This window comes from Crocuta crocuta, unplaced genomic scaffold (assembly GCF_008692635.1).
Source record: "Crocuta crocuta isolate KB4526 unplaced genomic scaffold, BGI_CrCroc_1.0 scaffold467, whole genome shotgun sequence".
NCBI classification, from domain to species: domain Eukaryota; kingdom Metazoa; phylum Chordata; class Mammalia; order Carnivora; family Hyaenidae; genus Crocuta; species Crocuta crocuta.
This window is the reverse complement of record NW_027530632.1, coordinates 609,350-621,538: the sequence shown is the minus strand read 5'-3', so window position 1 is coordinate 621,538 and position 12,189 is coordinate 609,350. Positions and strand designations below refer to the sequence as shown.

The following is a 12,189-nucleotide window of genomic DNA, read 5'->3' as shown; positions in this document are numbered from 1 at the left end:
GAAAAAATATGTTAATTAGATTTCATCAAAATTAAACGCTTTTGCGCTTCGACAGATATTATTAAGAAAATGAAAAGACAATTCACATTAAGTGGAAAAATACTTGCAAATAACATAGCTGATAAGGCCTCATGCCCAGAGTAAATAAAGGGCATAATTTAACAATTAAAAAAAAACAACAATTCAATGAATTAAAACAGGGGCAAGGGGTTGAATGGACATTTCTCCAAAGAAGGTACACAAATGGCCAACAAGCACATGCTTAAAATTATTAGTCATCAGGGAAATGTAAATCAGAATCACAGTGAGCTTGCAGCATGGCCGCCAGTGCTGCAGCCACCTTAGCATTCTAGAACCAAGAGGGTCAAGCCCGTGCTTGGGCAAGATAGAGGGTAGTCTGTGGACCTCGCCTCCGGTCACCATGAACAGTTTTTCCCTTTCTTAAGTGGACTGTGAACAATCCAGCCAGATCTGCTCTTTCACCTTCAGGATAAAAAAAGAGTATGACATGGGGCATTTGCTGCCTTGACCACGCTCTGCCTCATCAAGGGGGCCAAAGATTAGTGTAATATAGTAGAAGTCATGGCCATGAACCATGACCGCCAGGAGGAGATTGCAGTCCCTGCAGCCAAACTCAAGTTGTCTTGCCAACTCATGCTCAGTTTGGATGACTTCCAGCTCCCACCATCTGTAACCTTCCATCTGAAGTCGGGTGCTGGCCCTGTGTGCGTCACTGGGCAACACCGGAAGCAATGACGTTTCTGATGAAGAAGAGAGTGAAGAAGGGACGGAGGAGGAGGAAGCCGAGTTGCGCCCCTTCCTGCCTGGCCAAGAAGCGAGGGGGCAAGTCCTAGCCTCCTTGGGTGGGGGGACCTCTGAATTTCTATCTTGACCCTCTTTGCTCACTTACCTGAGATTGGTGGTCAGCATCTGAAGCTCAGGACTACACGTTTCATACTTTCTAGATGTTTAGATAAAGGTTGAAATCAAACGATGTGGGTTTTTTTTGGAAAATGAACAAATAAACAACAACACAGTGAGATACGACTTTACACTCACTAGGATGGCTATAATAAAAAAGATGGACAAGAATAAGTATTGATGATGTGGAGAAACTGGAACTTTTCTACGTTAATAGGGGGAATGTAAAAAGGCGTAGGCACTTTGGGAAAGAGTTTAGATGTGTTTTCAATAATTCAATATACAGTTACCATATGACCCAGAAATTCTACCCTGAGACATATCCTCAAGAGAACAGAAAGCATATGTCTGCAAAAAACTTGGACGTGCATGTTCAAAGATGCCTTATTCGTAACGTCAAAACTGGAAACAACCTGGGGCGCCTGGGCGGCTCAGTCAGTTGAGCATCCAACTCTCGATTTTGGCTCAGGCCATCATCCCAGGGTTGTGGACTGGGCCCCACACTGGGCTTCACGCCGAGCGCAAATCCTGCTTAAGATTCTCTTTCTCGAAATAAGTAAGTCAGAAAAAGACAGATATCATATGTTTTCACTCATATGTGGAAGTTGGGAAACTTAACAGAGGACCATGGGAGAGGAGAAAGAAAAAAAATAGTTACAAACAGAGAGGGAGGCAAACCGTAAGAGACTCGTAAATACAGAGAACAAACTGAGGGTGGGAGGGGCTGGGGGGGGGGAAGNGGGCACTGAGGAGGGCAATTGTTGGGATGAGCACTGGGTGTTGTATGTAAGCGATGAACCACAGGACTCTACCCCAAAAACCAAGATCACGCTTTACACACTATATGTTAGCCAATTTGCCAATAAATGATATAAAAAAATAAAATCCAAAAATAAATTTAAAAAATAAATAAGATTCTCTTTTCCCTCTGTCCCTCTCCCCTGTTCTCTCTCTGTCTCTGTCTCTCTCTCATTTGAGAGGGATCATATGGAAAAAAATGGAAAAAACCTGAATATCCATTAAAATGTGGCATAACCATACAATGTAATATTATTTGGCCATAGAAAGGAATGAAATACCGACACATGCTACAACATGAATGAATCTTGAAAACGTTATGCTAAGTGAAAGAAGCCAGACACAAAATGCCACACATATTGTATGATTCATAAAAACCACTGAATTTTATATTTTAAAATATTGAACTTTACATGCTGTGTATTATATCCCAATAAAGCTATCAGTTTTTAAAATACAAGTGAGATCATTTCCCAACTCTTGAGAAAGTCACACTTCAGCGTGGGTAACATTGTCATTGCCAGTGTTTAGAACTGAGCCTCTGTCTTGACTTCGGACTCGAGAAGTCAGTGCATACACACAGTAGACACTGTGATTTTTGAGACAGAGAGAGACAGAACGCAAGCGGAGGATGGGCACAAAGAGAGGGAGACACAGAACCCGAAGCAGGCTCCAGGGTCTGAGCTGTCAACCCGGAGCCCGACGCGGGGCTCGAACTCATGAACCACGAGATCATGATCTGAGCCGAAGTTGAACGCTTAACCGACTGAGCCACCCAGACGTCCCTCTGGTTCTAGACACCTGTCCTATCTACCTGGATGATTTACTCCCTCAGAGATCTTTCTGTTTTCACTAATTGTCCTAGGGGATAGGAGTCGGGCTTATTCTAACTCAACCAAATCCATTTTCAGACCATGCTGAGCAAATCTCCTGTCAGCTCCTTGTCAGGTGAGCTCATATGGCTGGAGCGGCAGTATGGTCTAATATGAAGGCATAGCAGTTGAGAGTCTGAGCCCCCACAACCTCCAATTTAGATAAATAGCAAAGGTAGGTCTCTCCTCATTCTCTCCCAACCCGCTCTTTTCAACTCCAGGCTGCAGAAACAATGCTCTTTAAAACATGTGAATGGAATCATGCCTCTTCCTTGCTTAACTGCTAACACAGATTGAATGCTTAATGTCAGGTGCACTGCCTTTTGTCTATTGATGCATTAAATCTTCGCAACAATAAGTATTCTTCTCTTCACTTTATCGATGAGCTAGATGAGGCATGGAAAGGTTAAGTTGCTTATCCAAGAGAACACATGCACTAAGTGGTTGGGGTGAGAAATGAACCCAGGCAGCATGGCTCCCGTGTCCTTGATCTCGGCATTACACCATACCCCCACCCAGCAGTTCATCCCATTGACAGTACAGTGCTTACCATGGTTTTTCAAGGCCTACTTGATCTACTCCCTGCTTTATTCATCCTCTACCACTGCCCAGAACGTCAGGATGTTCAGGAGAACGTCCATGCCTCAGTCACGGGAGCCTGCTGTTAATTCCTGGTATGTATCAAGCTCCGCCTCTTCCCCAGGACCTTTGCACTTTCAGTTGGCTCTGTAATGCATCTCCTCCCCTCTCCCCTCCTTCACAGGTCCGGCTGTTTAAATATTACCATGTCAGAGATCTTCCCTGATCTTCCTCTCTTAGCAACACTCGCTCACCAGCTCTCTATCCCCGCATGACTCTTTTATGGCAGCAGCCTCCTCAGTTTTGTTCCGATCGCTTTTCTCCATGTGTTTGCCAGACTATAAACCGCCTCCCCTACTGGGCTGTGGGATGTTGAAGACGGGAGTTGTCTGATTGGTTCATCTGGCACCCAGCTCTCTATCTGGCACAATGGCAGCACTCAGTCAAAACTGGCTTGGGGCGCCTGGGTGGCTCAGTCGGCTAAGCGTCCGACTCTTGGTCATGATCTCCTGGTTCGTGGGTTCGAGCCCCACGTCGGGCTCTGTGCTGACAGCTCAGAGCCTGGAGCCTCCTTCCGATTCTGTCTCTCTCTCTCTCTGCCCTTCTCCCACTTGTGATCTCTCTCTCAAAAATAAACATGTTTAGAAATTAAGAAAAAAAAACTGGCTTAATGAACAAAGCAGAGGAATTAACCCAAACCTTTGTTATAGGACATATCAACTTATATTGCTATGGTTCTGAACTTGTTAAAGCAGGTCTCTGTTTTGTTCATTTGTACACCCCTGTGTCCAGTATATTCACACCAGAATGCTTTAATATATATATTGAATAAGGAGAATGAATAAAGGAGNAGCCCACGGGTTTAAGTTATATATGAACCTACAGAAAGAGAGAATTTTGCCAAACATTTAAATCGTGACAAGGTGTCAATGTTGGTTTCCAAATCCCCAAAGAGGCGGACCATGTCTATGCATACCTTCTGAACAGGATCAAGGCCCAGCTGATTTAATCCTAAACAACGGTAGTTGGTGGGGATCCATTCTTTTTTAATTCGCATGAGCGACGAATAAGAGAGATATGGATGAAATGAGCTGTTGTATAGGCTGTTTTATTGTACTCGCACTTAACCTATAATTCATTGTTCTTATCATACAGTACTTCAGACAAATCTGTGAAACCAGAGTGCTGGATTAGAAGCCAAGGTCTATCATTTACCTGCTGTGGGACGTCGGGCAAATTATTGTCTACACTTGGGTTCCCTGGTTTATAAAATAGGGATAATGGTAGTACCTGCCTCGGTGAATATGAAATGCTTCCCAGGGTGCCTGGCATACAGAAATTCTTTACTAAGTGTTAGATATTGATAGTAGTGTTTTGGGTCGTGTGGGGGAGAGAGCCCTGGATTGGTTATCAAGACATCTGAGTTCTAGCCCCCTTTCTTTCACTAACTAGCTGTAGGACTTTGGGCAAACCCCTTGGCCATTTTCCGTCCCAGCATCCCCTCTGATAAATGAGGGCATTTACATGACTGTGTCTCAGATATGTGCCGCTGGTTGGCAAACCACCAAAACCCAGTGTCTTAAAATGACAGTTCATTATTCTCATAACTCTGTGGGTTGGCTGGTATCCACGGGAAGGTTCTTTTGCTCTACGTAGTCTAGCTGAGGTCACTCGAGGAGCTGCATTCTGTTGGGAATTCGGCTGGGGCAGTAACATGTAAAATGGCCTCTCGCCATCTGTGGTCTCTCTCCTTGTGTGCTCTTTTCATCCCATAGCCTGGCCCATGTATCTTTACATCAATACTTCCAAGAAGGAGTATTCCCATAGGGCACGTTCCAGTGTAGAGGGTTTATCCAGCCTCCGTGGCATCTGGCTTGCTGATGTGCCATTGGCCAAAGCCAGTCAGACGGGCAAAGCTGAGTCAGTTCGCAGGTAGGCTATACAGGGTATGAACACTGTGAGGTGTGTTTCATTGGAGGACATCAATGGAGCAGTCAACCTCTGCCCCCCAGCCCCATGATTCCGGATTTTCCTCCAAGTCAGCATGTGCCAGTGTAACCATGTAGTGCTTGGTACCTAGATTTCTCTCCATGATCCTTCCCATTTTGCCATTTTGCTTCTTAACACACTCTTGTTTCAGTAACGCGGCACGCTTGTGGAAGCCATCGTAGGTTGAATTCGTTTGTCTTAAACAAACAAAAAACGCTGTAAACAAATTTTTCGCTTTTCTTGTCATTCCCCCTAACTGTTGACTTGGCCCCCTCATCTTCCTCTTTGATCCCTTGAGATTCGAAGTACCATTCCCCACCCCACAAAAATGTCAGCACCTTTCCTTAGGCTTCCCTTAGTCGGCTCTCTTCCTTCATCTCTTTTTTCCCTTTGTGCATCCCTGAGAGGCACTTACATAAGGTTTGCAACTATAGCTGCTCAGTGTTTACCCAGGTCTGATCTTGGTATTTTGTGGGGCTTTCCCTTTACATCCGACTGGGAACAAAACAAAGGTGGCTGTCTTCACCTCACGTTCAAGTGCTTCTCCTGCGTCACACGCCTCAGCAAATGCCGATCATCTGCCTCTTGAGGCTGGAAGGAGAAGTTCCGAATTTCCTGTCCATCTGGAACCATCTAGAGGATGTATAGGCTCAGGAAAACCCCCAGCCGACAGCCCCATGTGCTGTCATTGCCCCTGTTCTGTTCCTTGTCATCCACACGCATTCTGAAAGGCAAAGTGACAACCCGCTGTTCGTTAGAACAAGCTGTTTCACACTATCTTCAGGGACATACCCTGTTGCTGATATAAAAACTTTATCCAGAGGTCGGGTTTTTCATCTCAAAATACCCCACTCTCGTCTCTGGGGGAGTCGTTTCAGGTTGAAGTGGAAGCCTAGTCACCAGCTGGTTAATAGGATCAATGCAAGCAGCAGGAGGTCTGGCCAAGGTACAGAGTTGAGCATTTAGCAACAATAAACAGCTTGGAGTCTAGGCTTTCCACAAGGTTAAAAAAACTCACCTTGTTTAAAAAGCATGTTACGGGGCGCCTGGGTGGCTCAGTCAGTTGAGCGTCCGACTTCGGTTCAGGTCATGATCTCACGGTTTGTGGGTTTGAGCCCCGTGTTGGACTCTGTGCTGACAGCCAGCTCAGAGCCTGGAGCCTGTTTCAGGTTCTGTGTCTCCCTCTCTCTCTGACCCTCCCCTGCTCACCCTGCCTCTCTCTCTCTCAGGAATAAATAAAACATTTTAAAAAAAGAAATCTACAAAACAAAAATCACACAGATCTTTTTTTTTTTTAGGTTTTTTATTTATTTATTTATTTTTTTACAAATAGTTTATTGTCAAGTTGGTTTCCATATAACACCCAGTGCTCATCCCCACAAGTGCCCCTCTCCATGCCCATCNGCCTCAGCGTTTCTATATCCCTTGGGTAAATTCCTAGCAGTGCTATTGCTGGGTCATAGGGGAGTCCTATTGTTAATTTTTTGAGGAACCCCCCCACTGTTTTCCAGAGGGGCTGTACCAGTTTACATTCCCACCAACAGGGTAGGAGGGTGCCCATTTCTCCACATCCTCGCCAGCATCTCGTGTTCTCTGATTTGCTCATTTTAGCCACTCTGACTGGTAAAAATCACTGGTAAAAATCAGATCTTATCTGATAATTGCTATTAACTATGAGGTCATGCTTTCCCGATATTATCTAATATGTCATGCATAAGACATAGGATGGAGCTAGGGTAGTTCCTTCAAAAAAGCATCATGCCAGGAAGTTACAAACATGTCAAATAGTCACAGTTTCAAGAAGGCACACCAGGTACACTGATGGAATTTATGAAGCTATGTATTTTATAAAGTAATATGGATCCATTAATGAAACATCAGCATTGAATGCAAATCACCTGACATGTGTGACCCTTTCTTTTTTAAAAATGATTTTAATGTTCATTTATTTTTGAGAGAGAGAGACAGAGACAGAGCATGAGCAGGGGAGAGGCAGAGAGAGAAGGAGACACAGAATCCGAAGCAAGCTCCAGGCTCTGAGCTGTCGGCACAGAGCCCGACGCAGGGCTTGAACTCACAAGCCGCAAGATCGTGAGCTGAAGTTAGACGCTTAACCAGCTGGGACCCCCAGGCACCCCAATGTGTGGTCCTTTCTGAAGACAGATTAAAAATATATACCCGACCTGAATTTGCTCACTTTTAACTTAAGTGCAAATATATCTGAGGTTAATGTAAGTGTATTTTGAAAAGAACTCAACTACTGGTAAAAATCAAATGCTCCAAAAATTCTCCAGTTTATGTAAACGATCCAAGAATATTATGCTGTCTATATGTATGTGTTTTTTAAGAAGATCATTTTAAGAAAATGAATTTCAACATGAGGAACAGTAGAAAGATTAATAAGTTAAATAAAATACACTAAAATATATATTACGTATCGTGTCTGTTTCTAGCAGTCCTGCACAATGAAAAACTTCTCTTGAAAAGACTAAAATTTTGTGTACGCACAGAAATTATGTGAGCAGATCGACAAGGAAATATTAACAGCGTTTGACTTTGGGTAGAGAAACCGGGGGGTGGGGGCAGAGAGATTAGGTTCACATTTTATGTATTCATTATACGGTGGACTTTTTAACATTATTGCGCATTACTTCATCATGGAAAATTAGATGAAAGAAGACAAACTTAAGTTTTTAATTTTATTTTATTAGCCTTATCCCCGGGTCACAAGGAGAATTTAATAGGGGTAGAATTCATAGAATTCATGGCACTTTGGAGTTGGAGGGATCATCTGTCTCGTGACATCAGCTATTTCTAAACTAGTGCGAAGTTTAGGCAGTTTGCCTAACACTAAAGGCAACTATATTCCAGTAGAGCTACAGAATCTGGGCAGCCATTGGAATTCACCTTGATGGAATCTGACCTACAGTTGAAGGTGTGGAGTATAGGTTTCCCTTTTGCTCTTTAGTGTCATTAAGAGCCAGATTATTCCTTCAAGCAATGGGTAGGATGGGCAGGAGAGGACGAGGCTCAAGACACCAGAAGGGTTCTCTCCCACCTACCCCTAGATTTCCAAATACATTCCATTACAGACTTTGACTTTTGAATGAAGATGCTGACATTTACTGAGATGCATATGTCTCTGTGAGGGGTGAGCAGTAAAACCCAACACAAAGAAGAACTGAACCTGCTGATTCTTTCCTGGACGTTGGGAAGAAGGCAGGTGAAGGGGAGAAGAAAAGTTAGGGATCCCCTAGAGACAAAACGGGATGCTGAGGAAAGCTTGGTCTGTCCACTTCACTCTTCTGCCTACGGAATCCTATTGCCATGTCATAAGCTTTAGAAAGTGACTTTGGGTGCTGGCTTGAGCCTTTCTAAAACTGAGCAACACCAGCAGTTCCTAAAGTTTGAAAATCCCAGCACCCCACCCTCCTTGTGATCTCTCTGCTGTCTCCTCACCCTTTTCTGGGGAGAGCATGACTTACCAGTTGGCTCTATTCTTGTATGGAGATCCCTGAACCCAAGGCTTTGCTTGGAAACAATGTTGTCAATGTTGAGTATCACAACCTAATGAGAAAGAGGAACATTGAACCACTGGAAGGAGAGCTCTAAAGAAGTTTGGGGTGCTATGGGCGAGTGCTGTGGGTCCATGTGTGTGCACTTGTGTGTGTGCGTGCACACACATACACATCATCTCCTCATCAACTACTATTCATCATTCAGGGCTCCGGGAATTGGGCCCCCAGCTCTCGGTAACCTTCCTTAACTACTCCCAGCATACTGCCTGACTGCACATCTCTCAGTCTTTTCAGCACTATATCACAATTATTATGTTTCTTACCTTCTCCGCTACGCCATGAGAATCTTGGTGGGTAGCGACTGCGTCTTCTATCGCAGCATCTCCCAACAACCATGCCCGGCATACAGCAGGTGCATGATACATTTTCGGTGAATGAAGGAAGGAAGGAAAGAAGGAAGGAAGGAAGCGAAGCCACTCAACTGCATTTTAACACAAAACTATAAATGTCTCTCTCCAGAGAACACACATTTCAAAAGAATTATGAATGCATCCCCACCCCCCATCTGCCCAGCAATGACTCTTATGAGCTCTCCATGGCTGTCGCTTGGGTGGGAGTCTCAGAAACAGCATTTGGCAGCAGTCTCCTTCCATGTCTTCCAGGAGAGAGAATTCTAAATGATGCTTAGTTAAGAATTCTCAGGTTTTTGCACGGGTATTAAGATTTGGAGTCTGTAGGGAGGAGTGTTGGACAGTGAGCTGAAAATAAGAGAAGAAGAGAATGAGAAGGAATGGAGAGGACCAGCCATGCCGGGTGGGGAAAACCAAGGCAAGAGTTAAGAGAATTAGCAGAGTCCCCAGGGCAAGCTTCTGTCAGGCTGGCTATCTCCATCTCAAGTTTGCACATGCCTCTGGAACTCCCTGAAGTCTTTTGTGAGGGAAAACCCCACCTACGGGTTCTGGATGAACCGTCCCTCCCGGCTTCTAGAAATGAGTCCCCTGGTCCTGCTCTGACTCATTTCCTGGAAAAGTCATAACTGGTCTATCCTGACCTTCAGAGCCTGAAGGAGTGCAGATTCATCTTTCAAGTTCAAGAAGAATTTAGAGAAATCATTCAGAAAAGCCTCAAAACCCAATTGTGCTGTCTTCTGCTTTATCAAAAACTTCGTGAACATTTTTACCCAGTACTTTCTTTGGCATTTTCTGGGTGAATCAGCATGAAAACAAAGTGACTTCACTGCCAAGTTGAAATTTAATTCTGCAAAGGATGTTATTTCTAGTTTTGAAAAAAACTGTGCTCAGAACTTGAATCTAAAGTCATAACACACCCTTTCCGGCCTTATGGAAAGTCATCCCCATGACCTGAAGCTTGCCATGATCTCTAGTTTTCGTGGTGCCGTTATTACTTATATTTCTTTGCTTGTCACAACAATTCCGGTCTTCTTTTCTACCTTGGCATTGGTAACAGTAGCTTACCGTTTAGGAAAAAGTATATTTGTATTGCCCTCACCTGTGTATGATTACCAGGCAAGCAGAAAACCCAGTCTTGAGAATATGCTACCCATAATTCCTTCCTTTCTTATGCCAAGCTTTCAGGATTTTAACAGTTTAATTAGGAGAGGTTCTTTTCTCTAATGTTCTTTCAAGCTGCATGTCACCATGGCCTACGGATTCAAGCTCTACACCGTAGCAAGCCGAAAACCTGCGGATGGGCCCTCCCTAAAATAACTGCAATCAACCAAAAGAAGCAGATAATCCCCCACCATGCACAAGTTGGTGTGTTTTGAAGTGCCATGTTGCGGGAAATGCTTATGTGGGTTTGTGAGTAAATCTGACCCAGGTACATTAACATCTATAGACAAGCAAGTCTAACCCTTCCATCATAGGATGATGTGTGCACCATGATGTTAATAAAGTCCACGGGTCATAATGAGTCCCGATCATCAACTGTCCCTCCAAAAGTCTTACTTCTTGCAACCACTTACATTTCATCTTTCACACTGTATTTGTACTACAGATACCCACAGATGATATATATGTAGCAGACCCACCAACTGCTTCAAAAGAAAGTGAATGAAGGGGTAGGTAACAAAGAGATATGATTTAACTGGTGCAATGGAAATATATTGAATTCGGATTTGTGCTCAAGATTCTATGGAAATGGTGGACCAAGCAACTAATTTACTACCACATGTAGGATGATCCATAGATTACGGGAGGCTGTGTTGGGTGGACGCTAAAATGCTCATTCTGCTCAAACCCTGTCCAAACTCTTGGGATGGTTAAATTCTTGTTGACAGGATGTTCTCGTTAAGAAGGAAAAGGGGCATGACGTTCTGGGTTGATCCCGACTTGCCCTGCCAAGGCAACCAGCAAGCAACTATTCATAGACAAGACACCTTTGCGAAAATTCCGGAACCCAAGGAGTGAGGCTGAAGTATCCCTTTGGAAAACAGAGACTGAGAAGGACAGCATTAGAAGAGTAAGAGAGGCAGCTACACTCTGACCACATCGCCCCTCTCCCAGCCCAGCACAGAGCCACACCAAGAGGGCCTCCCGGGCCTACAGATTCCTTGGTGGGTACAAGAGAGCCGAAGGCAGACACCCAGCTCCCCCCCCCCCTCATTAGGGGGCACTTTCCAGGAGACCCCAGTGGGGAAATCTGCAGGGCTGGGTCGCCGGGGATCAGACAGAAATGGAGAAGGGGACGGGGGCTTACAGCGATCAGCACTCAGATCTTGGCCGATCACATTCCTCCTCCCAGCTGTGCCCGAGCGGAGCCAGTGGCCCCCCTGTGTGACCAGGGAGTACAGTGGGCGGTTCTGCCTGGTTCAGAGCCACACGGGCAGGAAAGCCAATTGGAAGCCCTAAGGGCGGCCTGTAGTGTCACCAGGCAGCTGCAGAGCCAAGCCTGGAGCCACGCTTGGGCGGGAGACGAAGCCAGCGGGTGAGGCCCAACAATGAAGGATATAGCCTCTGGCTCTGCGTAACCAGGAAGCCTTAACAGTGATACTGGACAGCCTCAGAACCGAGGCTACAGTACCGCCCAGCCCCAGAGCCCAAATTGGGGGACCACCCTGCCAGGGAAACACAGCAGGCGACCTCACCTGACAAAAGGTCGATTGCAGACCCCAGCTGGTGGCCCTACNCAACAGCCCTCCCCCTGTCCTCAGAGCACAGGCAGGGGTGGGTCGCCCAAAGAGAGAGCCTGACAGTAAGCTCCACCTTCGAAAGGACGTCACCAACTGACCCATCCAGAACGCCTAGCTGAGCTGAGTGGTGAAGCTCTACCCAAGTGAATCTGTAATGTCTACANAGACCTATGCAAAGAATCAAAGATCATGAAAAAAAAATCAGGGAAATATGACATCACCCAAGGCACTAATGAAGCTCTAATAACTGACCACAAAGAAATAGAGATTGACAAACGGCCAAGGAATTCTGATAAGGAATTCAGAATAGCCCTCTTAAAAAAGGTCAGCGAACTGCAAGAAGACACGGGCAGACCACAAA

At 45.1% G+C, this 12,189-nt stretch overlaps 1 pseudogene; it reads left to right on the top strand.

The window, feature by feature from the left end:
* Positions 1–317: 317 nt before the first annotated feature.
* LOC144235105 (nucleoplasmin-3 pseudogene) lies at positions 318–5,106 on the top strand (annotated as a pseudogene).
* The last annotated feature ends 7,083 nt before the right edge of the window (positions 5,107–12,189 follow it).